The following is a 17,826-nucleotide window of genomic DNA, read 5'->3' on the forward strand; positions in this document are numbered from 1 at the left end:
TTCAGGGTACAAAACGACAGACTGTGATAACCCCTGTTTGCCCAGGACTGAAGGGACCTTTGCACACTGCAGGCTGTGAGGCTGACAGCACCCAAGTGTAGGTAGCATTTCAAAACTTCTGTTGCCCCGTTATTTTCCATTATTTTGCTATTTTAAGCTCTATATATTTCTTATGTGGGATTTTCTTCTCTAAAATGGAAATATATTCACTGTCTTACTTATGATTATAAATAAAATTCGAACACATTACATATTAGCAGAAAGTTAAAAAATCTCCATCCAGAGATTGACATCTTATAAAGTTTTTTTCAGATATTTTCTCTCTCAACATAAATAGCACTATATTATGATACATGATAAATTTTAATCTTTTTTTCTCTCTCAAATAAATTTTCTGGATATCTCATCATATGGATAAATAAGTCTGCATCATCACCCTTGTGGATGAAGATTTTTCTTTTGGACGGATGAGCCATGACTTATTTATTTCCATTGGTGGAGAGTGATTTCCAGTTTTTCATGATTATAATATCGTCTCAGTAGAGTTTTTTTTCTATATCTATCTATGCATGTTTGTCAAATTACTACTATAGGAAAGATTCCTGAAAGTGGCTTGTCTAGATCAAAAGTTGCATACAAACACACGTGTATATGTGTGTGTATAGTGTATATTGCCTATGTTAAGATATATTACATAAATCACATATGACATGAAAAAATTATAATATAAAATATATATTATATATTTTAGTGAGAAAGTTATACCCACTGGAAGAAATAGATATGTACATATATATGGAATTTTGATATTTGCTGTCAATTGCCTTCCAGAAAGATGCGTCCATTTATGATTCTTAGAATATTTTTAATAAAGTGTTATCTGCAATTTTTTGTATAATTTGCCCCTACAAATAAAATTCTCCCAAAGTTACCTTAAAATGCTTCTGCACAGCAGCTCAACCCCAAATCACTAAGAGGAAGACATCAGACCCCATGAATGTGTAGCCATCTCCTATGTCTGAGATCACCAGTAGCATAATAGGATACTGGATGGGTTTTCTTTCTTGACAAGTCTATATCCTTAATGAGCTTTTAGCTTTCTTAAAAGTTGTAGGTATGAGGACTTACCTGTACATCATTTTTATCTAGAACATCTATTCAAATGCTATGCACTTATGATGTTCTCTACAAGTACTTCTAGTCATGCCAGAGGGATACATTTGCCAAACACACAAAATTCATTCTACTCACGTGAAATATCTTGCCAGGGGCAAACTGCTGTTAATGAATGTGACAATTAGAACAAGGAAAATAGAATATGCTACTTATGCCTTCAATCACATATGAGGGGTAAACCAGGATTGTGATGAGCTGGAGTTTTATAACATGTACCCAACTGTTAATTTACAAATATTATGTTCAGGGTTAAAGGACATAAAATGCCTAATAATACATGATATGCGTAGCATACGCATCTGAATTTCCTAGGAAACTGCACTGCCTAATATTCAAAGACCGTGGTGGCTGAAGCTTCCTGACAAGCTCTATGGTTCCCCCTCACCTTCTGGGAAGAGACCCTGGCTTCACCTGACAACTTCTCATAAGTGTGCATGGAGAAACTGTCCCAACAAAAGACTGAAATTCAGGGAGTCAGAGAAACAGACACAAAGTCCATGGGCACTGGTTTTCCCTGCTGAAATCATATACTTTTCTCTCTAATTCAGAGATTTTTTGCTACCTACCAAATATACAACACACTCCTCACCTCTCAGGAGGGAGGGCATCCTACTGATGGGTAAATGTAAAGTCAGGTGCAATCAATTAGCACTAATTAACAGCATCTTTTGGTTTTTAAGCCACCTGATCAGCTGAGGTGTTTAAAGGTCTGAGAATTGTGTATGAGCAACCTTGTCACAGTTCTGAGAGGTAAATGGTCCAATTAGTGAGCCAACATTTGGCTCTCACGGCTAAGGATGCTGCTGACCTTTCCTGGTCTGATGATTTCCCACCCCTTGCTAACTTTGCAAAAACACCTTCTCTCCTGGTGCCTTGAGCCGTATGCTCAAGTCTGTTATATCTGATTCTCTTTACAGTCTTACCCTTTTCTAAGTGAAGGGAGTCAAGAGATTTTGGCCTTTTTTGCCCCAGAGACTAAAGATGAAAGAAGAGGGAGTGTGAGAAATTGTGGGAAAACAAGAAAGCAGGGAGGAATCAGACTCCATGCAATGTTACTGAAAATACCAGAGTTGGGATCCATAAACGAGTCCCTAAGTTAACCATGATGAAAATTAAAATTTTATAGATTTTGAGTTTTTCTGTCTATTATTTCTGTGATGCAGCTGTTTAATGACAATGATTACTCATTAGTTGATGACAATTTAATACATTAAATAGATAGCTTGTCTCAAAATAAAAATGGAAGAATTGATCATCTGTCATATAAATGGAAGCTAATAACAGATCTCAAACAGACTTAAACCTCAAAAACTTCCTCTGCTAATTATTGGGTCTGTTCTCCAACCTCCTCAAGAGTCAGGCTATGAAGATGGAGGGATGAGGCTCCTTGGTGCTCAGTATGAGGTTTGTGCAGGTCTGTCTGCCTGTCTGTCTCTCCTTGTCTCTCTTTTCTCAGAGAATACACTCTCTGATATGTGGTATCTACTCAAGGGAAGAAGGGAACTGTTGAAGGTCAGGACAAGTTCTTGGAACATTTCCCTGCTTCGTATACTGTTATACTCTTCTACATCACATAATCATCTCAGCAGCTAATGAAAGTCATGGTCCTTCTTACATAAATACATGTACACGCAAAATATCTGGGGGTTCCAGGACTCCTGAAGCTCATCCATGGACCCCAGCATAGAATCCCTGATTGCAGTGTGAGTAAGGTATCTGAGAGTGGATAGTAGATGCTGTGTGTACCTGCTTCAGCTCGCTTTGGCTGAGAGACTTATGTCAGCTTTGGGACTGATAACTTTTATTCTTCCTCAACTCTTCACATTGATAAAGCTGACAATACATTCTTTACTCTACTAAAAATCTGCTCAGAGACCTCTGGGACATACAATGGCTGTGAATAATAACAGTTTATTGTGTCATTTCATCCCTTCCTAATTTTCCCCTTCCAAAGGAATTTGCTGCAAAAACACAGATGCTGACACGCTGTCTCAATTTCTAGAATTCTAAGGTTCTGCCATCAGGCTAATATTCACATGATTCTGATTGGATATAAAAATTTCTCAATTCATTCTTTCATTTATTTAACTCACCAAGAGCTGTGAGAAGGTGTTCCCTGCCATTCTGATACTAGTACAGGGAGTAGAAGAGTGACCACAAAAGACTTTGCCCTCACCTTTGGGAAACTTGGCAGCTGTAGTGACTACTGATTTGAGATTTGAAGAACCGGGCAATCATTATCTCATTTTTGGCTTATTGACCAATGGCCCACCCTAACTTTGTGAATACAACCAATTAGGAGGAATTCTTTAGTTTATCATGATAGGCTGCAGGCATCATTCTAGTTTTACTATATAAGACACTCCATCAGATTCCACACAAATCTGTGCCTGGCACATAAGAGCACCCTAAAGATATGTGCCGATTGGTTGGAAATAAAGCGTTTACTACACTGGTGCTTTCATTTGACCCAACATCTCAACATAATGGCTGGTTTCTAAGATTTAATTCTATACTCTCAGTAGACCTGGGTGCATGAATAGAAGAAATGGAACTGGCTTGGGAAGCAGCAGCCCTGGTTTTAAGGCTGGTGCAACAATCTTACCTGAGACCAGTCAATTTACTGAAAAGATCATGAGAAATGCTAGCTCAGAAAAAATTTCTGGGTGTTACAAGACATAGCTCTAGGTATTTGATTGAAAACAGGGAATTTTTTGGTTATAGTCCTACGTGGAAGGTACTTGGAAGCTGTCTCTCCCATCCTCACAACAATAAAGAACCCAAGCACATTGAAAATCAATTTATTTTTATTTTAGATCCATCAGAGAATTGAGGTCACAGGGAAAATTGCTTCCCTGAAAACTTGAAAGATAGACAGGAAGATACAGAAAATCACAACATATGGGGAGGAGAAATCCAGAAGCAGAGCCCCCAGCTAAAGCCCAAATCTGCAGGAACACTTAAAACTGTGATTCACAAATCGCTGGATGATCAGTGTGGTCAAGAGTTAAAAACTCCAGAGGGGCACAGTTTTATGGGGCCCCTACTTTCACGAGTTTACCTCCAGAATCCCTGCCATCTTCTCACAATGGCATTCAGAAGAAAGTTCCCTGGAGCTTCTGGGAGGGGGAGGGGGAAAGCAATCAATTTGAAATACACCTAGCCTTTCTATTCTGCTTTAACAAGGCCTGACTTCATTGGAAACTATTTTATTAAAGCTTAACCTACAGTGGGGAAGGTAAATACTCAAATTCATCTCCATGCAGCCTTTAACATGGGGGAAAGAAAATACCCAATGCAGGTTCATTAAAAAGACTGATGTGGTAGTAATTTATGAAGACTAATATAGGACTATAAAATGCTTCTCTCTTCCCCCTACACCTTAGCACCACATCAGTGGGCTTCTATATAATAACACAGGATTATAGCTAAAAGACTTGCAAGCCTCAGACCTTATTTAAGGAGTATCTAGGAACACCCAAAGACAATAGAGTGATGAAAACAAGCACTCTAGAGGAGACTTTAACCTCTGAAAACACAGCTACAGCAAAGAATAAACACAGCAAAATCCTGGCCAGATCAACACAAAAACACACACTGAAAGCTTATCCATCTCAGTTCCCTTTACCCAATACATAATGAACAACTTTCAACAAAAAATTACAAGAAATGATAAAAGTGGGGGAAAAGCACAGAGAAGAGACAAACCAAGCATCAGAATCAAACTGAGATATGGCAGAATTTTTGGAATTATCAAACCAGGAATATAAAATAATGACGATTAAAGACTCTAATAGAAAAAGTGGACAATATGCAAGAACAGCCGGGAAAAGAATCAGTGAGCTTGAAGATATGTCAATAGAAACCCTCAAAACTGAAATACAAAAAGAAAAAAGAACAAAATAGAACAGAATATCCAAGAAGTGTTGGACAATTACAAAAGGTATACCATATGTATAATAGGCTTACCAGAAACAGAAGAAAGACAGAAAAGAACAGAGCAAAGATTTGAAGTAGTAATGGTTGGGACTTCTCCAACATTAATGACAGACACCAAAACACAGATCCAACAGAATATCAAGCAGGCTAAACATAAACAATCAGCACCTTGTCATATCATATTCAAACTCCAGAGAATCAAAGACAAAGAGAAAATCTTGAAAGAAGCCAGAGGGAATAAAGAACACCTTACCTATAAAAGAACAGGGAGGAAGATTAAATTGAAAGTCTTGTCAGAAACAATGCCAGCAAGAAGAGACTGGAGTAAAATACTTAAAGTGTTGCAGAAAAAAACCCAACAACTTAGAAGTCTGTATCCAAAAATATTACCTTTCAAAAGTGAAGGAGAAATGAAGACTTTCTTGGACAAACAAAAACTTAAAAAAATTGTTGCCAATAGATCTGCCTTGTGAGAAATGTTAAAAGAAGTTTTTCAGAGAGAAGAACAATGATATAGGTCAGATACTCAGATATACATAAAGGAAGAGCATTAGAGAAGGAATAAATGGAGATTAAAAAAATCTTTTATTGTCTTTGTTCTTTTTTTTTTTTTAAGATCGGCACCTGAGCTAGCATCTGTTTCTAATCTTTTTTTTTCTCTTTCTGCTCCCCAAAGTCCCCCAGTACATAGTTGTATATTTTAGTTGTACATCATTTTGGCTCTGCTATGTGGGATGCTGCCTCAGCATGGCTTGATGAGTGGTACCAGGTCTGTGCCCAGGATCTGAGCTGGCAAAGCCCTGGGCCCTTGAAGCAGAGCATGTGAACTTAACCACTCGGCCACGAGGCCAGACCTATTTTCTTTTCTTTTTCTTTTCTTTTTTTTTTAACAACTGTTGCCAATCTTCTTTTTTTTTTCCCTGCTTTTTCTCCCTGAATCCCCCTAGTACGTAGTTGTATATTTTAGTTGTGGGTCCTTCTAGTTGTGGCACGTAGGACGCTGCTTCAACGTGGCCTGATGAGCAGTGCCATGTCCATGCCCAGGATCCGAACCAGTGAAACCCCAGGTTGCTGAAGCGGAATGTGCAGACTTAACCACTCGGCCACAGGGCCGGCCATGGCTTTTTCTTTATTCTTAATTGATCTAATAGACAGGAGTTTGCTCTAAAAAATAATAGCATCAATGTATTTGGTGACTATAATATGTTTACAAATGAAATGAATTACAGCAACATTATAAGTAATGGAAGGAGGAATTGGGACTACTCTCTTATAATGTACTTTCATTGCCAGTTTAGTGGTATAATGTTATTCGAAAGGGGACTTGGGTTAGTCATAAATATATAATTGCAAACTCGAGGGGTACCACTAAGAAAATTTTAAAGAGTAGTATAATTTATTGGCTAAGACAGGATCGTAAATGGAATATATAAAATGCTCAACTAAAATCGGAGAAAGCAGGAAAAGAGTAGAAGAAAAAGAAAAAAATACTCCCCCCCCTCCGAAAAACAAAGAACAAGGGAAATGAATAAAAACCAGTTCTATATATGGTAGATATTAATCTAACTATACCAATAATCACTTTAAACATCAGTGGTCTAAATACATGAATTAAAAGACAAAGACAGAGCGGATTTTAAAAAAGACACCTGTATGTTGTCTGTAATAAATCCACTTTAAATACAACGACATAGTTTAAAAGTAAAAGGATGGAGACAGATATACCATGCTATCACCAACCAAAAAAATCTGAAGTCAGTATATTAATTTCAGTCAAAGCAGATGTCAGAACAGGGAAAACTGTCAGGGGTAAAGAGGAGAATTGCATGATGATAAAAGGATTAAAACATGAGGCAAACCTGATAGGACTGCATAGAGGAATAGATGCATTCACTACTAGAGTTGGAGACTTCAACACTCCTCTATCAGTAATTGACATATCCAATAGATAGGAAATCAGCAAGGACATAGTTGGGCTGAACAGTGCCATCAATCAACTGGATCTAATTGACATTTACAGAGTACTTCATCTGACAGCAGCAGGGTACACATGCTTCTCAGGCTTGCATGGAACATTCTCCATTAGACCGCATTCTGGGCCATAAAGCACAACAATTTAAGAGAATACAAATTGTATAAAGCATGCTTTCAGACCTCAGAGGTAGTAAACTGGAAATTAATAATAAAATATAGATGAAAAATCTCCAAATGTTGGGAAACTAAGAAAAAACACTTCTAAATAATGTATAGATCAAAGAAGAAGTTTCAAGAGAAATAAAAAATATTTTGAACTAAATGAAAGCAAAAATACAACCTATCAAAATTTGTGGGATGTTGTGAAAACAGTGATAAAAAGGAAATGTTTAGCTTTGAATGTAAATGTTAGAAAAGGAAAAAAGATCTGAAATCAGTAATCTAAGCTTCCACCTTAGGAAACTAGAAAAAGAAGCACAAATTAAATCCTAAGTAAACAGAAGAGAAAATAAAAATCAGAGTAGAAATCAATAAAATTGCAAACAGGAACACAACAGAGAAAGTCAATGCAACCCAATGCTGGTTCTTGAAAAGATCAATACAATTTTTAGAAACCCAACCAGGATAACCAAGAAAGAAACAGAGAAAATACAAATTAATACTATCTGAACAGACTTAAATTTATTAAATAAATTGAATAAGAAATTAATTACCTTCCAAAACAGAAAGTACTCAGCCCAGATATTTTCATTGGTGAAGTCTACCAAACATTTAAGGAAGAAATGGTACCAATTCTCTATCATGTACAAAGGAAATAGAAGCAGAGGAATACTTCCTAACTCATTCTATGAAGAAAGCATTACCCTATACAAAAACTGGACAAATACATTACAAGAAAGGAAGACTAAAGACCAATACTTCTCATGAACTTTGATGTAAAAATCTCAGGGCTGGCCCCGTGGAGGAGTGGTTAAGTTCATGTACTCTGCTACAGTGGCCCAGGGTTTTTCTGGTTTGGATCCTGGGCACGGACATGGCATGGTTCATCAAGCCATGATGAGGTGTCCTCCCACATAAGAGGTACTCAAAACTAAAATATACAGCTGTTTACTGGGGGGGGCTTTGAGGAGAAGAAGAAGAAGAAGGAAAAAAAGAAGATTCTCAAAAGATGTTAGCTCAGGTGCCAATCTTTAAGAAAAAAATAGAGACCTGAGAGGGTTTAAATGCTAAATGGGGAAGAGCCAGTAGAGAGGAGGAAAAAAAAAGCTCCAACAAAATATTAGTAAATCAAATCCAACAATGTATATAAAAAAATATACGCTATGACCAAGTGGGATTTACTTCAGGTATGCAAGATTGGTTCAACACTAGAAAATCAGTTATTGTAATCCATTACATCAATAGACCAAAGAAGAAGAATCATATGATCATATTAATAGATGCAGAAAAAATTGACAAAATTCAACATTCATTCATGAAAAAAATTCTAAGTAAACTAGGGATAGAAGGAAACTTCCTGAACTTGGTAAAGAACATCTAAAAAATGTCTTAAGCTTGCATCTCAATGCTTTCCCCCTAAGATCAGGAGCAAGGTAGGGTGTTCTCTGTCACCACCGCTATTCAACATCATACTGGAAATCCTAGGTAATGCAATAAGACAAGAAAGGAAATAAAATGTTACAGATTGGAAAGGAAGAAATAATACTGTCTTTGTTAGCAGATGATTGAAAGATAAAATAAGCAAAGAAATTACAATTTGCAAAACTATCCTATCACATAATAAAATCACCAATTACATATAAAAAATGAACAAAATAAGCAAAAATTAAGGACCTGAAAATATTTCCTACCTACTCATTATTTTTCAATCTATTTCTATTTGCTCCATTTTTTTCCCTAAAAATCTGCAGAAGAGATATTATTAGATATATCCTCAAATATAATTGGAATATTACTGAGGAGTGTGTGGTCATACATGAAGGTTTAATTTCTTTTCAATGATGGGAACCTGCTATTAAATTAGGATAGGTAAAATATTCAGGGAAAGATCCTTTCTGCAGCTCCCAGTACACAGAAAATAAAAGAGATGAATACTTGTATATGCTAAAAATTTAGTATTCAAATAATTTTGGCGTTATTTAAGTTGCTTTTGATTGAACATAACAGAAACTAATGTGAGCTTGTTTAAGCAGCTAAAGAAGGTGTATTGTGGAACAGAAAACACATTCAGGAAAACAACTGGGACTCAGGAACGGAATCTAATACATAACTGGAAAGTTCAGTATCCCTGCAGTACTGTCAACTTCCCACTTTGTTCATTTTGCTCTGCAGACATCCTTTTGATTAATTTCAATTCATGTGTAGAAATAGCGATTCTTCCACTATATAGCCATTTTTGTTCCACTTTCAGCTCCGGAGTTTGCATGCTGCTGATTTAGTCATGTGCAAAAAGCAATTAGCTATTTTTTGAATCTAAATTAAATGGAATATCAGAAAAAATATAAATGCCCAACATACACACGAGTAGTGCTCATATCGTTATTTGTGAAGGAAATGCAATAAGATACCACTTCACACCCACAAGAATGGCTACGGTTATAAAGACTGACAATACTTAATGTTGGTGTGGATGTGCAGCAACGGCAACTTGAGCATAGTGCTAATGAGAATGCAGAGATATTTCAGAAAACTGACGTCACTGCTTTGGTCAATAGGCAGTTTCTTATAAACTTAACTCATCACTTCTATACCTGGGTATTTGTGCAAGAAAAATTATGGCATATATCTACATATTTATTCAAGAATGTTCATAGAAGTTTTTATTTATCTGTGTTTTGTACAATAACCCCAAACTGTGAACAATCTAGACATCCAATGGTGGGAGAATAAAATCTATAGTTTGTCCATTCCGTGGACTATTACTCATAAAAGAATCTGTGTTATTTTATTTACATGAAGTCCTAGAACAAGCAAAGCTAAACACTGTTGGTAAAAACCATAGTGGTCATTGTGGAGGGCAGGAGAAGGACTGTGAAAGGCAAGAGGACATTTTCTGAGGTGATGGAATAGTTTTTCTATACTGAATTGTATCTTGGCTGCATAGATTACACATTTCTTAAACCTCATCAAATCGTACACTTAGGAGTTGTGTATTTTATTATATGTAAATTATATTTCAGTATTTGAAAGTAAGCAACATAATAGATTGAACCATTTGAAATTGTTTATTTTGAACCTTTTTTAGCTACAAAATGGCAATTTTTCTATGGTCCAACCTGTTAATAACTTTGGCCTCGAAAAAGAGAAGTGAAAATTGCCTTTAAGACTTTTTTCTACAACTACAAGAGAAGAGATGAGAGAAGGAGAAAGAGGTAATCTAGAAAAATAATGAACTATGAATAAGCAGCATGTCCTAGGAAATAATTGTGGGAAAGCAGGGAAAGGTGTAGGTTCTACTGTCTTCTCTCTAATGCTGTGTGCACATGTGTGTGTGCATGTGTGTGTGGAAGTACACACATGTGTGTAGGCACATGCCTTTATGTGTATGCAATGTGTGTGTGGGTTGGCTATAGTTAGGAATGAACTTCCAACACCTATCGAGGCTGCCTTATACTTATCGATGCAGAGGACATCAAGCTCACCTTTTCACAAGGGAAAGGTTGGTTGAGCTTCAAGGCAGACTGGACAATTTATCTGACTAATTGCCTTTTTTTGCATTGTACTATACTCAGTCAATTTATGGCATTCTTCTAAGTACCTGGATCTGGTTGCTTTATGTATAAAAGATTTTCATTCTGAAAATCATGAAACCTGCTTTTGCTCAGAACATAGTTTTCTACTGTCTGAGACTTATTCTAATGCTGTAAAGCTAAAATCACTTTATTGTGAGTTTTCAGCAAATCTTTCTCAGGTTGCCAGGGATCCCACTGTTTGAATGCATGCATGGAAAATATTGAGAGGAGGATGTTGAGATGCATTGGATTATTGGGAAACTGAAAACAGTAAATAGTTAATTGAGTAGAAAATAGGTTTGGCAGGTTTTATGAGCTGGAGATTAAAGTTGACAGACTGGACTCTGGAATCATACATACAAGAATTTATATTGTTCACACTCAGCTCAATGGCCTGTGACTGCTGTGGGTCAATTGTGAGTCCAGCCAGGGGCCTTGGGAAGATGTGCTGAGCACATGTTCTGAGATGACCACTGTGGACAATGCATGGACAGACCCTCCTCTTTCTTTGGCGAAGGAATAAAAGCCCACAATGGCATAATCATGCAGCACTATGTCAATTGTGTTACTGTATTGAGGTGTCTCCCAGTTGTGAAGAGGCCTTATTCTGGGCAATAAAACTGAGATTTTTATCCTGGGAGGTAGTTAAATCCATCACTGTTTCACATAAATTTAGTTTACAAAACCTGCTGGTGTTTCTTTATGGAAAATAAAACAGGGAACTAAATAAAATAGCTAAACAAGGAAAGGTAAGAAAAAAGGAAACAGAAAACGGGTTATCAATGAAGCACATCAATAATAACAACAATGATAACAATAGTTAACAATCGTATGCAATTACAGTGTGCCAGAGAAAGTTGTAAGCACTTTAGATACAAAAGCTCATTTAATCATAAAATCCTGTGAGATCGGTACTGATATTATTTACACTTTACAGATGATAAAACTGAGTCACAGAGAGGTTAAAGGGCTTCCCTGAGATAGCACAAATAATAAGTGGCAAAAATGAGTAGTTGGCCTTTATATCCTGCTCTCTTAGCAATTATTCTATAGCAATTCACTCTCTCTCTGTAAATCATATATCTGGAGTTTGATTTATATTCATCTGTTAACACACTAATCAAAAGGCACATGCCTGTGCATAGGTATGTGCATGTAAATCTACATACATGTTCATACACATACATTCACACGTAACTTCATAAGATGGGAAGTTTCCTAAGAGAAAGAGCATGAATGAAATTTGGAGCTGGATCTGAGACTGAATCCTTGCCCTGCATTTGCCATCTGGGCAACCTTTGGTGCATGACTTAAACTCTGCACCTTGGTGTTTCTCCTATGGAACATGGGTTGCATAATACTTTCCTTGAAAGATTGAGGAATATTAGCTAGAACTAAAAAGGCATTAAAAAACTTGGCAACTTTAGTTATTTTGTTATTAATGACATTTTTTTTGTAAGTAAGGGATCACTGTTCTTAGTTTACCAGAGTTGGAGCCTCTGATATGCTTTTCTGCCCACATTATCCTCTTTATTTCTTTGTTCTTTTCTCTACTAGACATTTCAGTCTCTATCAGATGGCAGAATTTGGAAGCCCTCTTCCATTTCCTATCGTTATCCGCCTGAAGCTCGTTTATGAAGAACGAAACCAGCAAGGAAGTCAGCTCACTCCCATGTTCTCTGATGCTGAACCAACTTTTCCTAAATCTTCCCCACATGCACCAAGTTGTCCCCTGGGCCTGGCTGCTCAAGCGTGGGTGGGGGGCAGGTGGGGAGGTGAACCGGGACAACCTCAAAGCAAAAGCCTCTCAGGAACCTTTGCTTCAGCGCACAACATTTGCAGTTTCAATACTGGATTCTGTAGTTTCTGGGTCCTACTGTAAGAATTAGGCTCAATTTCTTCTTGGATGTTTTACGTTGTGGGACTATCATTGGAGAACAAAGCAAAACAAAAGTAGCCCAAAAAAGCACCTGTTTTTCACTCATTGTTTCTAATAATTGCTTTCTTATTTTCAAATTAGAGAATGGCATCTGATTCTCTGTTAACTGTTTTCATGCACTGTTTTGGCAGCTCTGCAGTTGGAATGGGGCTGTGGCCTGGAAGGAGATTTGGTCTGTGAGTGGTCCTAAAATACCTGATTCCTTCCAAACATGTTAGAACTAAGCCTCCTAATCACAGTAGTCTTCTTATGTTTATGCTGTCTCCACGGTATAGATCTTATCAAATTGAATATAGGGAGGCAAAAAAAAAATCTTAAGAGCCTTCTATAATGTCTCCTTGCTGAGTTACTCCTTTCTTCTCTCCATTTCTATTGCTTATTCATAATCCTGTATTAGATCCTCCATTATGGTCTGCCATGTGTCAGCTATCTATCCCTCTATCCATTTTTTTCAACTGTTTATCATCTATCATCTATCTATTTATCTTTCTATCTATCTATCTGTCATCCATCTATCTATTGTCTATCTGTCATCTTATTTCTTCTCCTACCATGTGGTTGTTTCCAGAGTGGAGGAAGGGGTCACTCCTTGCTCTGCTTTTTGTGTCTCACAGATACTGGCATTATGTTTTGTAAAGGGTGAGGCTTTAAGTGGTTTTTCAAAAAGTTGTTTTGAACTGAAATAAACAAACATAGAAAACTACTATTTAGCCTTTGTTTTATAGTTCTGCGCCTGTCCTTTCCAACCCTGCTCTCCTGCAACGAAAGACCTTCTCACCCTACATTGCAGAGGAGACATTCACAGAGATCACTGAAAATGATGAGCTGGGAAAATGCCAGCTGGATATTCTGAGGGGAAATGTAGCAAAAAAATTCTAAAATATTCTGGTAAGAATCATGAAAATAGTTACGCCCACGATATTGTAGGAAAGAATAGATATTACTGGAAAAATAAGGCGTCCAAAATGTTACATTTATGCATTTTCAGTGGCAATTATGTTTGTTAAATAAGCACAGTTTTCATTTTCTGCATTCTTGAAGGAAGCATTATATCTGTACAAGTCAACATTGTTGCAAAAGGGAAGGCTTTTCTTTGGGGAAACAAACATTCCATTGGAGTAGCTCTGCATGCCGTGTTGACTGGGTGCATTGATTTCAGATCATCATTTGCTGCTGTCCTGAGTCATCTGCGTATGAATCTCACAAACTGTGCATATGGCATCTATGAGTATGTTAAAGAACTGAGGCATTGCACGCTCATAAAATGCCTCGGGGCAGCACATGACTTCCTTTTTTATAATTATAGTTATGAGGATTCTAAGCGTGGCTTTCTGAACCAAGTTTGAGAGCATCTTTTCATTCATTCACTATTGTTGACAGTTGCCAATGACTAGCCTACTGCTTGTCTGCCACCTGCTAGGTAAATATTTGTTGAATATAATAGAATGAAAGCAATGGGCATTTATGTACCATCCTTAACATTAGATGTCAAGAATACAAAGTCCTTACTTTTGAAGAGGTCATTATTTAAGAAATAGAGAGATTTATTGTTAATTGCACATGAAATTGCTATCTAATGGGCACACAAAATCGAGGCAGAAACATCCTCAATGAATTTTAAATGTTGTAGAGATGTAACCCATGGAGGATAAGAAAGCACTTTTTTCCAGATTAGAAAGCATGAACAGAGCCCCCACTAGATGAAGGAGCAGAGTGTTTTAGGGGAAAGGGAGACTTTTAGTCGTTGGTTACAGCATGGTCCATTGTGGGGAGAGTGTGGCCACAAGGGAGGAGATGTATAAATCTGGGAACTGGATTCTGTTTCAGTTCCGGATTTGGGCTTTGTTCTTTAGGTGACAGGGATCCACTGAAGGATGGCAGTGAGGATATGTGTGGCAGGATGATTTCTCTCTAGGTAGTGAAGGTGTGACTTGGGACTGGAACATGGAAAAGGAAGTTGATATGGGGCTCCCAGTTCTCCACTATTGGAACAGATGTATTTGAGATGTCCCAGTGTCTCTTTCACTTTTGCAACACCAGAGGAGTAGTCAGCAACTTCTACTGCATATCGTGATGAGCCTGAATCACCAAGAGATGATTACAGGATAACCTATTTATGTTTCCCAAATGTTTATTAGACGGTTTCTCCAAAATGCAAAAAAGTTGAAGGAATAATGGTAAAAATACCCATTTACTTACCACTCAGATTCAACAATTGTTAATATTTTGCTATATTTGCCTTATTCTCTTTGTGTGTATATATTAGTTGGGTTGTCATTTGTTTTTTCTTATATGTCGTTTATTTCCTATAAACTGTAAGTTAGGTCTAAAGACCATATTAGATTCAAATTAAACATTTTTTGGCAAAGAAATTGTGTTGCTCCTGCTCTAAAGTGCATTTTTTATTATATGAAAAGGCAGATAGTAATAGGTTATCCTTGGGACATACTAATTTATGTCTTTGAGCACCTCCTTGATTTCTGGTACAAGATATGCAAATTTTACCTTGTACTTTTCCATCTAGACGTGGTTCCTTTTAGTGTAGAATGTTATTTAGAAACCAAAATCTGCATGTTTGGGGGGTTCGTTGGTATTGAGGTGACATTGTTTCTAGGCCTAGTCTGTGGTTAGAGCTAAGAAATATATATATAATAGAAAAATAATGTATTCATATTCATATTCCCAATTCAAATTTAACAATGTAGTGTACTTTTGTGGAATTTCTTTGATTTTATATTTACCTTGTTTTTTGCACTGATATTTAAGTTCTTCATAAATTGTTATTATTACTTTTGCTCACAATATACATATTTATAAAACGATAATAATGCTACTATCAACAAAATCATCAAATGAGGTTTCGAATTTATTTGTATTTATCTTTGCATATTGAATATATCCCACTAAGACTGTAAGAATGTATCAAAGCATTGTATTACAAAATATCTTGAAATAATTCTTTCTTGTGTGATTATGTTACCAACTTGACATATGTAGAATTTTCTTTCAATTTTGTTTTTCTTTTTTCTTCTTTTGATTTCAACTTTTTTTGTGTAAAATATTCACTCCATTGAAAACTCAAAAATATAACGATAGTATACTCAGAGAATCCTTATTTCCATCACTTTACCATTCACTCTGTTCTGACTCCCATTATTATTTTTTCTTTATCCACCTAGAATTGAATTTTTTTGTGAAAATAAATAGATTAGGTATATTTATATTTTTCTTTCTATTACAACACACAAAGGATTAGATATTCAATGTTTTGCACCCAGCTTTTTCACTTAAAAATATATCCTGGGACTCTCTTCATATTATTACATACAGATTCATTTTTTCTTAAGATGAATAGTACACCATTGTGTGAATATACCATATATACAAGGAGTCTGTTTTTAAAAGCATTTAACTTGTTTCCTGTCTTCTGCTTTGTGGACCATGTCACAGAACATAACATTGTTCGTATAATGCTTCATATTTATGGGATTTACCATCAGGGTAGATTCCTAGAAGGAGGATTTGTAGGTCAAAAAGTTTCTGTATATGTGATGTGTGTGTGTAATTTTTATAGATATTGCCAAAATATCGTCTATAGGTTTTATTCCATCATGCAATATGTGGCTGTGGCTGTTTTATCACAGCCTCACCATAGTTTTGTCAAACTTCTGGAAGTTTTGCTGATCTAATAGATGATTGGTTCTAAGTATAATTTGAATTTGTATTTCTCTTATTATGAGTAAATTTGGCATCTTTTGAACTTGTTTTCTCTCGATAGATTTGCTGATTATTTATCTGCACTGAGTGAGAGACTAAAACATCTAGTCGAATGCTGCTAAAATATCTAATTAGAAATTTTGAAAATCTCATGGTTCTGAGAAAATGAAATTAGATTTCAGGACTATCCAGGGAAAAGGGGTCCTAATACCCACTCTAAAATATCTCTTGGGATGCATGGAGAGCTATGCTTTAAAAGCAGAGGTGAAACAGAAGTAGGCTGAGCCATTAAAAATCTGAAAACTGGAGCCGGCCTGGTGGCACAGTGGTTACGTTCTCGCATTCCACTTTGGCTTCCTGGGGTTCACCTGTTTGGATCCCAGGTGCAAACTGATGCAACTCTTGTCAAGCCATGCTGTGGCAGGCTTCCCACATACAACTTAGAGGAAGACGGGCATGGATGTTAGCTCAGGTCCAGTCTTCCTCAGCAAAAAGAGGATTGGCAGCAGATGTTAGCTCAGCGTTAATCTTCCTCAAAAGAAAAGAAAGATAAAAAGTAAATCTAAAAACTGATCTTAGGCCAACTCAGTCCGTGACAGGGTCAAGGTGATCTGCCCCAACTCCAGCTGACTGCTAAGGGAATAGAGACAGGATGCTCTGTGGAAGAAGACAACATCATTTAGAGCCACTGCAAATTTTTTGTTGATGTCGTAATAGGTTATAACATTGTGGAATTTCAGTTGTACATTATCGTCAGTCACCATATTTTTGTGCCCCTTTACCCCTTCTGTCTGCTCCCCATCCCTCTTCCCCTCTGGTAACCACTAATCTGTTCTCTTTGTCCATGTATCTGCTTATTTTCCACATATGACTGAAATCATATGGTGTCTATCTTTCTCTGTCTGGCTTATCTCACTTAAGATAATAACCTCAAGGTCCATCCATGTTGTTGCAAATTGGATGATTTTGGTTTTTTTATGGCTGAGTAGTATTCCATTGTATATGTATATATATATAAAACATCTTCTTTATCCATTCATCAGTCGATGTGCACTTGGGTTGCTTCCGCATCTTGGCTATTGTGAATATTGCTGCAATGAACATAGGGTGCATAAGTCTCTTTGAATTGTTGATTTCAAGTTCTTTGAATAAATACCCAAAAATGAGGTAGCTAGTCATATGGTATTTCTAGTTTAAATTTTTTGAGAAATCTCCATACTATTTTCCTTACTGGCTGCATTAGTTTGCATTCCCACCAGCAGTGTATGAGGGTTCCCTTTTCTCCACATCTTCTCTAACAATTGTTGTTTTTTGTCTTGGTAATTATAGACATTCTAATAGGTGTAAGGT

The sequence above is a fragment of the Equus quagga genome, chromosome 8 (genome assembly GCF_021613505.1).
Source record: "Equus quagga isolate Etosha38 chromosome 8, UCLA_HA_Equagga_1.0, whole genome shotgun sequence".
Lineage (NCBI taxonomy): Eukaryota > Metazoa > Chordata > Mammalia > Perissodactyla > Equidae > Equus > Equus quagga.